The 13,633-nt window shown below is 33.1% G+C and overlaps 1 protein-coding gene across 8 annotated transcripts in view; it reads left to right on the top strand.

The window, feature by feature from the left end:
• Positions 1–13,633, top strand: part of LOC138934321 (rap guanine nucleotide exchange factor 2) — a 75,008-nt gene that overhangs the window by 19,631 nt on the left and 41,744 nt on the right. For 5 of the 8 annotated variants that reach the window (XM_070297949.1, XM_070297946.1, XM_070297966.1 and 2 more), the window contains exon 1: positions 2,524–2,784. The exons of 1 other annotated variant lie outside the window; for it this stretch is intronic. The gene's annotated coding sequence lies outside the window, so the exon portion shown is untranslated. Of the gene's footprint in view, positions 1–2,523; positions 2,785–13,633 lie in introns of those variants that run through there. 2 more of the 8 variants (XM_070298009.1, XM_070298001.1) reach the window with 1 other exon arrangement.

The following is a 13,633-nucleotide window of genomic DNA, read 5'->3' as shown; positions in this document are numbered from 1 at the left end:
TGTAAAGGGAAATGAAAACGAGACGGTATGTTAAATTCCATCTCGCGAATATATTCCTAGAAATGGCGCACAAGAACGACTTACAGTTGCCATTTTGATTATTCTGTTTAATGGATGTTGCGTGAGTTAATGAAAATTCATAGAAATCGATGGGAGAGACACCGGAGTAGACGTAATTATTATTTTACGCATGCACGCGTTTCAAGGAAAGTCAATTACTTTTTTTTTTCCATTATAATATTACCTTAAAAAGAAAGCTTTAGATTTCATTCACTCTTTATACAATATTAGAAGATAAAGGAGGAGGCGGAGGAAAGGAATGCACGTATTCCGACAAAAAATAAAATATTTGACTTTTAAAATAAGAATGCTTAAAATATATGATTAAAATAAAAGTAGATAGAGATTTCTTTTCTGATTTCATTTTTGATTTTAACTTTTGAATTCGCTTAAATTTTCTTTTCTGATATATTGTTTCGAATACATTTATTTTATAAATCGTTGGTGAGTCGAATATTCAAAATCTTTTTATTAATTTGTAAAGTTTACAAGTTGTTTTATATAATCGTTTTATATATACGTTTTCTATATATATGTTACATCATTTTTATACATTATTTATATATAATTTTTAATTTATATAATCGTTTTTTGCGACGTGTAAAAACCTCGTGCCTATTGATCTCGTTTCTCGATTACGAGACGAATAATATTAATCCTTTAATCGACTGCACAACGATGATGAACGTCGTCCCAGTTAATTTGTTTTCACGAAAGTTGGAGGAAGCGGAACCGGAAGTAAATCATTTGGATATAAAGGCGAACTTGCCTAATTAAGGCTTTATTAATGAGAGAATCGCGATGGGAGTAAAATAACGAGCGTTTTGTGTCTAGGTAGAAGAGAAGCAGCTATATTATGAGAGTGGACGCTAAATTTACCACGATCGATTTTTTCATGTTAATCTCGCGTCTTCAAAGCTGAAGTTTTTTATCAGACGCAAATAATAAAACGCGATCTTTTACTTTACAGATCACGAATTTCTATATATTTTTTTACGGAAAGTTGTAGAAAATAACTACAGCAGATTTTAATTCTTTTTTTTTATTATGTAATTTTTTCTTATGTTATAATATAATATTGTATATATAATATTACGTATTATACGTAATAATATACATAGATATATCTTTCGATTAAAATTGGAAGTTACGATACTATCCAAGACTATGAAAATCACATAGATAAATATAATATTGTATCTAATTGATAAAGAGAATAGATTTAGATTATTAATTAAAAATATAGACAGAATAAAATACAGATGATTAAAGTTTTTTGAAAACGATTATAAACTTGATGGATAAAATTCCTTGTTTTAAAGCATATATAGAGAAAAAATTATTACCACATATATGTACAATATAATTGGATTAATTTTGTACATGTTGTAAGCAAATTCAAAACGTTAGAGTTGAAAGGAAGAAATTTGCCGCGCATTGCTACATCACTTTAATCATTTCTCCAATTGGCGGTAGTCTCGTCGTGTTTCAAAAGCACAACGGATGAATAATCATATAATTCGCGACCCATGTATATACGTTTTCGTGAAGATTGCAATAAACGCAATAAATGAAGAAAAAAAAAGAGGAAATTTGCCGTCCTTTTTTTAACGCGCGCTGTAGAATCATCAAACCGAAGGAAATCGCGTTTCTCCGCTTTTCTTCATACTCTGTGCCTTCGGCTCGACTTGTCGCCACCTCCGACTCGGAGTTTAATTTGCTGTAGGAAATCTACTCGTTTCCGCGCGCACGTGGACCATCCCTTCCCGCGCTGAGCAAAAACCGGCACGTCGTTCCGCCACTGTAAATCAAAACATCCGATGAAGCATCAACGACGACAGATTACTATTTAATATAGGACAGGAAATTTAGGAAAGTGAAGAAGAGCATTTTCACTTTCGGACAATAATTAAGCTTCTTCGAGGATACCCTTGAAAACGAGGAAATTTTAAAATTGTTCGAAAAAGGAAAAGATGAGATACTTGGAATAACTGCGAACAAATATGCATTTCATAATTTGTATTTCATGTAAACAAACATGATGATTTCGGTTTATGATCTGATTTCATTCGACATTATGTATTGTCAACCGTGTCGTAATCAGGACCACTTCTATCAAGTTCTTATTAATTTAATCGTCAATTATCCTTGCAGGATGACCAATATAAAAATATTTCTAATGATATCGTATGTGAATTATCGTATATAATATAACAAAATAAATTTGATTGCTGGCTAATTTTTTGTGCAAATTATAATTGACGATTAAATTACCCGAAGTTGAGATGGAAGTGGCCCCTCAAGCCGGAGTGACAGTTCGCGAGGCATGCGAGACGTATCGATGCATCTCCGAATTTATTTTCCGGAGCGGCCAGCAGAGGGCGCGACTGTGTACGGCGTCGCATCGTGGTGCGCGTGAGCGGTGGCGCGGCAGCGCCAGCGGCGCCAGTACACTTTCGGACGTCGTAGCGCGCGTTTCGACGCGATCCCCGATTTCTCGCGCGCCAAGCATCGGCGATTCCGTCGCGCCGTTTTTCGTCGATCATCGCGGCGAGCCGTCTCGGCAAGAAACCGTCGTCAAATCGCGTTGGTGTGAAGTGAAAATTTGTCGCGCGATTTTCGGAGTGCGATCGCATCTGTGGATTACGTGTGACAGCTGCAGCGGACAGGGGTCAAAAACAGGACAGGTTGTTGTTTTGGACGGCCACAGAGTCGCCCTGCTCGGTGCGTTCAAGTTTCGCCGGTCTCATCGATCGTATTATTAAATCTCGTGAGTTGCGCTCATCTCGCGCGAAAAATTATCGGTGCGGAATTATTGCGTCTTCTTTTTTGCATTTTTTATGTATTTATTTATATTTCTTTTTCTTTTCGCTAACGTTGATTCGTAACTTTTGCGAGATTGACTATTGTCGATTAATAATATAGGTTAATACGGTATAGGTTAATTAATATTGAATTTTCAATGATAATATAATGCACATTATTTGCAAAGCTTTTAGCTATCGAGAACTTTTGATCGAATGAGATTGTTTATTTATGTGTTTATATAGCACTTTATTGCGTTTAATATGGAATACAATTTTAAATCGTCAAATTTGAAAAAGTAATACTATACATATTATTAAAACCGCAAATCACTATTTATTTCCGCGATAACCTAATTGCTCTGAAAGCAGTCTTCTTTATCTAATTGAAACTGCACGCGAGTTTTGAATATAACAGTCATATTATTCGTTTTCGATACGTTAACGCGTGCGTGTGTTGATATTTCATTTTTCTAAATCTGTTCGCGATCGATATACTATGCAACACCATTTAAATATTATTTTAAGTTTCTGTTTGTGAAAAAAATTTAAAATACTAATAATTACTCTAATAATTTATTATTATTATTATTTATTATTATTTAGTATTAGTATTTATTATTAGTATTTATTATTGGTATAATAATGGTAGATGAATTTGGGAAAAGAGAGATGTCAATTTGACATGCAAAATATGTTCAAATTTTTTTTTTGGCGGGGGGGGGGGCGGGGGAAATTTCATCTTTATATTGATTCCAAGATACTTTATAAGAATTATAATTTAAAAAATTCAAAAATTTAATATATTTAATGTAGAGATTTAATTAATCTGTTTGAATTTTAACATATTTAATTGTATTATTTTAACAATAATTTAATTGTAATATATCAAGTTATTGATTAAGAAAAAATATATATATATATATATATTTTTTTTTTTTTTAATTTTAAGAGAATAGTTTTAGCTTCGGTGGCAGAAAGAAATAGAGTGGCAGAAAGAATTTTATAAAAATTAATATCATATATGGAGAGAATAGAAAAATTTTTGCAATTATTGAAAAATGCGTAGCTTTATGAATCAACAGTTATGAATGGAAACCGGAAACAAACATAACGAGAACGTGGAAGGTCATAGCGATAACTTCGAAAATATCGTTCAGTATGTCTCTGATGATTCTCGAAGCAATATGAATTCCTCAAATATTAACGCATACAGAAGCTTTTATCTTTCGCCGCTCTGAACACATGACAAATTAATCGCGAATCGTGAATGTACGTATACGGTTGCTGCAATGGGAATTGCGTAATACGCAAAAGGAACGCATCGGTGAGCGTTCATATTACGCCATTGCCTTTATATAATTTCTAGAATACCAAAGATGATTATCGTTATTTATGCTGCAATTATTTAATATTCAGTGAAGAATCGAAAAAAAGAACGATTTAAATATATATCTATCATTTTAATTTAATTCTTTCGATTATTGTTACAATTAACAGTCGATCTTTATAATTAATCTTTGATATTTTATAAAGTTTTTGTGAATGAATACTAAACACAAGAAGAGGGAAAGAGAGAGAAATCGAAATTTTTTGCATAATTTCCAAAAAATCCGATTACGCGAATTAGTGATTTACATGTATTCAACGTATGAATTGTTTAAACCTTTGGGATATATATAATTCTGCGTTGTCGGATTATAAGTTCTGCATGTTAAGCACCGCATTCTCATCGCGGTAGGGGGTATATTTAGCAGAGATCTCTTCGTGAATCAGAATGCAATGTGGCATTTTGTGCACGCGTTGGAGAACCTTGACCTAACTGACATTGTTGAACCACGTGCAATCGTAGTGATCTCGGTAGAAGATCGCGCACTCGAAGCGACGAGATGACTCGAATTTTTATCGTTTTTCGATGTCGCGTAGTATTAATAATTTGGTTGTCTCTTTGGCTTTTTTTTTTTTTTATGGAGAGCCTTACGTGTTTTTAATTGGCATTACGTGCACGAAGCGCGTACGTAACACGAACGAGCGGAAATTGCGAGCAACAAAATATTTTCTATTTATGATATATCGTCGCGCAAATGCGGTTGCGTGCGGATAATATGTATATTCGCCGTGTCGATACGCAATCTACTTGTATTTATCCAACACCGATCTTCATTTTCGAAATTTTTCCGAAGCAAAAGCGAAGAGAGAGAGAGAGAGAGAGAGGGAAAGGTCCGCGGAGACTATCGAGAGAAAAGCGTTATATACTCTTCAAACTTTTCTCATTCGGAGGCAAAAGAGTGATTCTGTCAGATCCAATTTCATTGAAAGCTCGTTTGCATGTATAGGTAACGCGTAACATGTCGTTATTCGTCGTTGCTCCGATGATGCATTCTTGCGAGTTGGAAGCAGATCGGTGTTATCGCAATTATCGAAGAATTTTTATCGATCAAATATTTTTATTATAATTCAATTTATTTTAATTCATTTTTTCACGTGTAAATATCTTGGAATATTAATTTAGGATATAGGCAAGAGAATATATAGAGAAGAGATGTTTAGAATATGGAAAAAAAAAAATATTGCGCCGGGAAAGTAGAGAGATACGGATCGAAATTGGATTGATTTCCAGTGTACTTTATACCTCGTATCTTATTTTAGAATTTACTTTCGTTGACGATGATAGATTCGCAAACAAGCGCAGATCGTTCACTTGAAATATTTGAAAGACCCCGAGGTATCGAGAAAAAATTCAATCTCGCAAAAAGTTCCGTGCCGCGTGATCTTTTCACCCGCGCTGATCCCTCTTGTTGATTATCGGTTAACGATCGTCGTCAACGACGCAACGTGTCTTCTTCTATGTGAGAGTATTTTCGCGCGAACCGCGAATGTGTTCGTTTTCCGGTAACTTCGATCCGCGCGTTGCCCCTCGTTCACATGCGCATTTTGTTACACGCCGTTGCCTCGCTTCCTCGTTTCTCTCGCTGTTTCGACGTTGTTACGAACAAGTGCGAGTTATACCGTTTCTATCCCGGAGTTGGTAGAAACTTTTGTCGGACAGTAAAGTAACACAATACAGCTTATCAGGCTGCAATAATTAATCGCAGCAACCAGCGAAAATCGCTCGAGAATAATTACCTTCATCGCGTGATAATGATCCCTGCGTCCTGCATTTTTGGCTATGATTGAAGATACGCATATATTGAATATTTAATCCTTTTGCGAAAATCATCCAGGATTTTAGATAAAATTGAGAGAAGGCTCTTGCTTTTTCGTACAATTGGTGCGAAATGTGGGACAATCCCTAGTCGAATGTTCAAAAATAGTAATACGTAAAAAAATTATATAACTAATTATTGTATAGTATGAAGAACACATGAATGGTATGAATGTCATTTAAAAGATTAACTATAGTATCTATAATATGTATAAAAAATAAATATATAATAAATTTGAGCTTTGATTTATTCGAAATGATGTGAAAACTAAGTATTGATCCACGCCGTGCCCTCATACATTGTAAATTCCGCGAGATTTTTTTTCTTTTTCAATATCGAATTTTATTTTCCCATACGATATCCAATTATATATAATAACGATATTTAAAATATTTTGGGATGATCAAATTTGTTGTGAAACTATAATGACAAGCAATTGACATTTTATGTAACGTGTGTGCAAATTGGATTACGTATTAAAATCTGCGAGAAATGAAGGTCGACGTATACTTTTATACCTATCTACGCAAATTAAAGTTGATATGTTTAACATTAAGAGATTCAAGATTGTCGATAATCAATTTTTTCTGTCGGTTTATCACGGCCTTTAATTTCTTGACAGCGACTTATAAATTTTTTAAAAAATGGATCATTTATTTCATCTCGCTTTTTTTACAACAATATTTTTCGGAGATGCAACGTGCGTTGAATTTTTGGTACGACATATGGATTCGTGTTAGTCACTGAATCCTCTCGAGGTAAATCTGCCAATTAAACGTGAACGTGTGCATCGCTTCCTGCTGAAGGACGAACACGTGTTTCGAGTTCTTGAAATCATTTTGAACATGCCCTGGTATGTTTCCTCTCGACGTCAAATCTTACATAAGACAGATGTAACGCGCTTCCTTCTTTTTACATTTTCTCCTACGTAGAGGATATTTAATCGCGAATGTTACGTATACTTCCATTATATTATCTCTTGAGTAAAATTGCAGACGATGTACTTTGGAAAATAATAAGTAATTTTTTTTTTAATAACAGCATTATTCATCTCGATAAACTTAGTTATTTTCAAAACTTTGAAAGTAAAGATGTTAGTAATCTTCTTAATTATACGTAATCAACGAAATAATTATTGCATTAATTATACAATCTGTATCATTCAAGTAATTTAATAATAGATTGAACGATGGCATAATCGTCTGTTTTATTCATTCAATTACTTCTTTCTCTCAGCGTATAATATCCACCGTAGGAGCAAATATACAGGTATGTGACTTGAAAGTGGTTGATAGAGAGTTAACTAGCGACACCGCACACACCGCCAGCCGTATCATCGCATTATCGGATAAATTCCGCTAGCCGGTACTGACGCGGGCTGAAACGATTGCGTCATCGATTTTTGCACCTATATTTTTCTCCCCTCACCTCGGTCACTGCCCCGTAAAGGGGCAGTCCGATCTGCGTTCGAGCATGAAGGATAGAGCATCGATTTGTCGGCGTTCTCCGTAAATATTTGCGACCGTTCTGTGTATTGCCGAGATGCACACGCGTATAGTTATCGCGACGGGTGAGATCGCACGATGTATAAATGTTATCCCGTCGATGTATAACGAACGCGTTCTTTTTCCGCGCTATAAACGCGCCTCGCGCCCTCGCATCGCTTAATACGAAGAATGGAAACTATTTCGAGCGATCGAGCTCGTTACACGAGGTAAATCGTGCAACGCGATGCGGATAGCGGTCTATGCCTTTTTCGTCATAATAATTAATAAATAATTCATGCGCGATAAATTCTTTGACGTTTCCGGATTTTTTTTTCTTTTTTTTTTCTGACTTGCATTGTATATAAAATCTTTGCGGTATATGATGCTGTTTGAAATTAATATTTACATATATTTTATCCGGTTCCCCCCCCCCCCCCCCAAACCTACATGGATCATTTTCGTTGCGAGTCGGAAACAGAGCACGAAACGTTGTAATCAATCGCGGCCATATTGATTTCACATGTCATATTAATACATAAATATAATGCTAGCGTTAGCTAATGGTGCGATTACGATATGATAGAGAGAAGAGAGGCTGTTTTATTGACATTTTTATATCGCCCTGCGATAGACATACCGCCCGCATATCCAGGCGAACGCGATACCTCCGCCGCGATTTATGGCTACCAGATTGCTCCAAATAGCAGCTGAGCAGACGTCGCGTTCGCGCGCGCGCGCACACACACACACACACATATATATATATATATATATATAACACACACAGAGGTTAGCACGCACGCTGGCACGTACGCTACACGCATGCAGAACCGATACACAGTGTGCGAGCATACATACGAGAATGACACACCTACTAGTTTGACCTGTTTGGTTTCGGTTCATCCGTTGATTAACTGTCTGCACACGTCCAGACTTTGCCAAATCGACGATGTAACGTGGATAAATGCGTTTAGTATGTATGTATTACGTGTGCATGCATATATATGAGGTATATAAAAATGGAGAAAAGAAGATAAATCTAATATATTATATCTGATCTTCAAACAATAAGTTTATGCTGAAATTGGATAAAAATCTTTAAAAATACAGGAAAATGTACGTATATTGTATGAATTAATTAACGTTATGGGAAGAGAAACATCGTCCTCTTACAATTAGACAATAATATTTAAGACAATTAGAAAATGTTAATATTTTTTGAAACATTATATTATTAGTCATATTTTTAATAAGTAATATGATGTACGTTTTTCGATTGATATAATGATAAGAATTCGAAGTAGATGTAGAGAAAATTTAACTAAATTCATTGTAAATATCAACGTCACAGTTAATAATTAATCTCGAAAATAGAGTATAATAGCAGTATATTAAACTTATAAATCTCATACGAGCGGCTATTTAGCATCTTTTTATTACGAAGATTAAAAGAACGATTTTGTGTTTTGCTAAATATGCATTGTACTTTTATTTACGCTAAAATTTAAAAACGATGCTAGCTAAATAATAATATTTGCTTCAAATTTTATTATTGCAGGTTCGTTCTCACTTTATTACAAGGTTAAAAACTATTTTGTTTTACGTTATGATCAATGCTATGAGATTTATGAATAAATGTTACATGCAAATGTAACGTTTATTTTTTATATGCCCTTTTGCGGAATTATCCTTCATATTTATCCTCGTATCCTTTCACGTCATGTTTCATCTTCAGAGCTAACCGACAGAAACGCGATATAGCGTTTCAAATAGAGTATTTGTGTATGTGCAAAGAGTGTTGCATATTTAAGGATAAGAAGGAGATCAGCTTCTCGTGAATTCTATTGTACTATACATAATATTCTGTCTCGAGTTCCGAAAGGTTGCCCATCTAAAAGATGTTAAAGATGGAGCAGATGATAGAAAAAAAAACATATGTATCTTAATTTCAAGAATAATATATATGATTAAATTAGCTATTTACTTTTCGTAGGTAGCAATCTCGTTTTTACGACGATATTTCTGTTTTTTTGTGCTTTACATTTTTATATACTAAGAAAAAAAAAATTATTAACTTGACTAAATGCGTTCAACTGATTACTATTTTTTTAATTGAAATATTTAAGTATTTATTATATTAAATACGACATATTAAATCTAGTATAACGTTTTTGACTTAAATATTCAAAATATTTAAATTAAAAAAATGGTAATCGATTGAACGCATTTAGTCAAGTTAACAACTTTTTTTTTCACGATGAGATCCTATATCACGTTTCAATATTAGAATGCAATTTAACTTACTCGATTGGCGGATCTCTATCCGTGATTCCGAATGTTAGTTTCAGGTAGAGTTAGAACAGGAATTCAGGTAGGGAATCTCGTTGATCCTTTCTTCTCTATCTTTCTCTGTCTCTCTCAAAATCTCAAAGGATAGAGAGATACTTCTTCCATTAGTCATGTTTTATTCCTTTCTTGTGTGATGAATGCTTTCCGACCACTATTTGTCGCGCTCGAATTTCAAAGAGAATGTGTGATGCTCAAAATGCGTATTTGTTAATAACAAACGTTCGTTCCCTCATAGTTTCGTTAACGAATAACTCGCGTTTGCATTGATTCCGATATATACGGATGTTCCGCTCATTTATCATCATTCCAGACATTCCTTCCTCTCCCTTTCTCTCATCCTTTTTCTTTCTCTTTCTCATATTCACGTTCGTTATTGCGCGCGTGATTTTGATCTGCTACAAATAATAATAGTTATACGGATTAGTGTGTATGAAAATATTGAACGTATAAAAACACAAAGTAACAAGTTTGAACAACAAAATAGGATAAAATAGAATTGAAAGAAAAAGAAAAGAAAATCTTTTAAAAAATATTACATTTCTACACATGAAATTTTTTTGTTATTCCTGATACATGTTTTTTGATTTATTTTTTGACGGGATGAAATACAATGATATCAAGGAGAAAAATATAGTGTTGTAGATATACGATAGTTGACTTTCACTGTTATTAGAATATTAATTTACAATAAAAGTTGTAAATCAATGTTTTAAAAATCTATCAATCATTATTACACAGCAAGTATCCGAAAATAAAAAAAAAGGATATCTAAGAATTATGCAATGGAAATATTAATATAACATTTGCTGAATTAAATGTTTTAAGAAAGATAAAGATAGTTATCTAAGATTTTATAATTAAAATTTTATGATTTCATTATATAAATTCTGTTGAGAACTTGATTATTTCGTAAACAAGAAGAATATACCATATTTCATATTTAGCGACAATATATTTTATAAAATATATTGTCTGTATTTCTCTTTATATTTCTATAGCATGTTACATAAAATCAATTAACACGATTGACCTAGATTAAATATATATATATATATATATATATATATATGTGTGTAAATTTGATATAAAAGTAGAGAAAAGGATAAATTTACAAACGAATGGAAGGATTGATTTTTTTTCACGAGTGATGTTGCGATTGCAATTGAAAAATACGAGGATCGTCCATGAGGTAACAGAAATTCGAAGCGTAATCGGATCGCATTAAACCGATTACTATTGCCGAGAGCGATCAATGCTTATAGCACTTCACGACAGAGAATTTCTGCAAGAATGGAATTGTATGCAAGCAGTTCCATTAAATCGGATACACTACCATCTTTTGTTCGAATTCTTGATATTTTCTCTCTTTTTCTCTCATGATTGCTTCGTCGGAAAATTTGTATAATCCGAAATATTGAATAATTTTTAATTTGTTTTACAAGGAAATTTTCATTGCAAAGCAAAAAAAGTTTTTTTTTTCCATTTAAGATAATTTACACTTTAGCTCTTGTAGATATAATTTTTATAATTCCATTAAAAATTATTTTAGCCATTGTTCTTGCTTTTAAAAAAAGCAGAAAAGTTCATTGTATATGCGTATTGCAAATTCAAAGCGTGATATAAATTAATTACATTATTATTACTATTATTATTATTATTAACGATGTAAACTATATATCTGTTTTGCATTGTGATAAATATTTATATTGTTAATCGTAAATAGTAATTATATTAGTTTGACTATTACGTGATGATATAATTAAATATCGCATTATATCGCGTGACAATTTCTGAAATAGAAAAATATTGTTGATCGCGTAATTGGTACAATATGGTATCGATCGAGTTGGTATCGTTTGAGATTTTCAATCTCCGGTTGTGCGAGACAGAGAGCTTAGAGTCTGCAATACAAATGCATTCGTTAAGATTGAATCGGCGATCGACTAGCAATTCCATTAGAACGAGGTGCTTCAAGAATATACGCATTGAATCGTCTCTCACTTTCATCGCAGGAAGCCTGGTCCTCCTGGCAATAGTTTCTAAAGCTTTCTACGGTTCACACACGTTTGAGTCGAAAGACTTTTATAGAACAAGGACTTTTTTTTTTTTAGCATAGCTACTCTCTGTGTGTAATCTCGTGCGAAGTACTCTCAATCAAAGAAAGCGAATCAGAGTAAAGTCAATTTGGTTTAAAACGAATCTATATTCAATCTATATTCAATCTATATTCAATTCTACATTTGACTATTAGCTGCTGTTTATTTATGCGAATTTTACTTTTTTTATTAGGATTTAAAATTAAAATAAAATATATCGAGACATAAGAGGATGTTCTTCCAAGCATCTATTGTTCCATCAATTAACACGTAGTTTCTTCTAACTCGTCAATTGCTACCACTGTCTAATAATTAATAAACATCGTACTACATAATGTAGATGTATGCACGCGAATAAATATAGATTTTTTAATGGAATATCGAATATATGTGTCTGTGGAAATTATATATTATAAGCAACAGCCACGTGCAGCTGAACTACTTAATGACATATAATAACAAATAATTAAACCGTTTTTCATTTTTCCTTGACGAATTATTTAAATGATGTTTATCTTCACGGCCGGTGAGGAAATATTATTGTTAATATTATCGAATTTGTTTTACATCCTTATTTGATCAATTTTAATTTATTTGGTCGTGTTTGATTGAAAGTATGAGTGATTTTTATTTAAACCGTCAATTTGAATTATAAAATACAACGATTTTACTTTTAATATTTTATCATCTATAGAAGAATTTTAAATATATACATTGTCAAAAGACTACTAATAACGAATTTAACGCAGAGTTATCTTGCCTTTCCATGAAGAATATATTTTCTAACTATGATTTATTATTCTTAAATATGACACGTGCAGTTTTTTATGATTGAATCCGTAGAGGGAACTTTTTCCTTTGGATGCGGTCAATCGCACGGTTTAACGGGAAAGATAATAAAGTTCAAGTACACAAAAACCATTTCACCGTTATACTGTCCTTTGCGATCAATTTGCCTTTTCGACGCGTCGAGTCGCGTCGGTTCTTTCGTCGCGCTCTCGTTTCTTTCACTTTTTCTTTTCCTCTCGGATTTATCCGTGTCCATTATCGCGATCTATTTCTCTATTTCTCTCTTTTCGAGTGTTAGAATCAACCTGTGGAAGTTGTTTTAGCGAGCGAATTTCCCTCGAGAATACTCGAGAAATGATCTCGTTGCGCGTCGACATCGCAAATAAATGGAAAACCGCGTTAAAATCGTTACTCTCGCCATATCTAGGCGATTCGCTACGCTTATGCAGGCGATAGTAACAGTGTTTCCAGGAGAGTCTTTCCTAGATCTGGCCGAATCACCTGTGGGAAGGAAGTGTATACCTAAGAAACACGTGAGAAACGTTTATCTATCGCGTTTCATTTTATTTCGCGCAGAAATTCTATCGTATAAATGTATTCTTGTAGAACATCAAAATTGATCAATCCTGTTTTCTTCATATATGTATAGAAAGAATATGAATATTCAAAAATAGCGTTTAATACGAAATTTTATTATACAGATGTTTAATATCGAAAATCGATCACAATTACGAATAAAAAAGTTTAAATTCTCACTTTAGAAAGAAATTTCGCCAGAAATACAATATTTTTGTATATTTTTACTTTTCAAACCAATTAAAAGAAAAACATCACATAAAGCT

The sequence above is a fragment of the Polyergus mexicanus genome, unplaced genomic scaffold, assembly GCF_030449975.1.
Source record: "Polyergus mexicanus isolate NDT 795.1 unplaced genomic scaffold, iyPolMexi1.0 SCAF_1, whole genome shotgun sequence".
Classification (NCBI taxonomy): Eukaryota; Metazoa; Arthropoda; class Insecta; order Hymenoptera; family Formicidae; genus Polyergus; species Polyergus mexicanus.
Note: the sequence above shows the minus strand (reverse complement) of the source record. Positions and strands in the feature narration are given on the sequence as shown.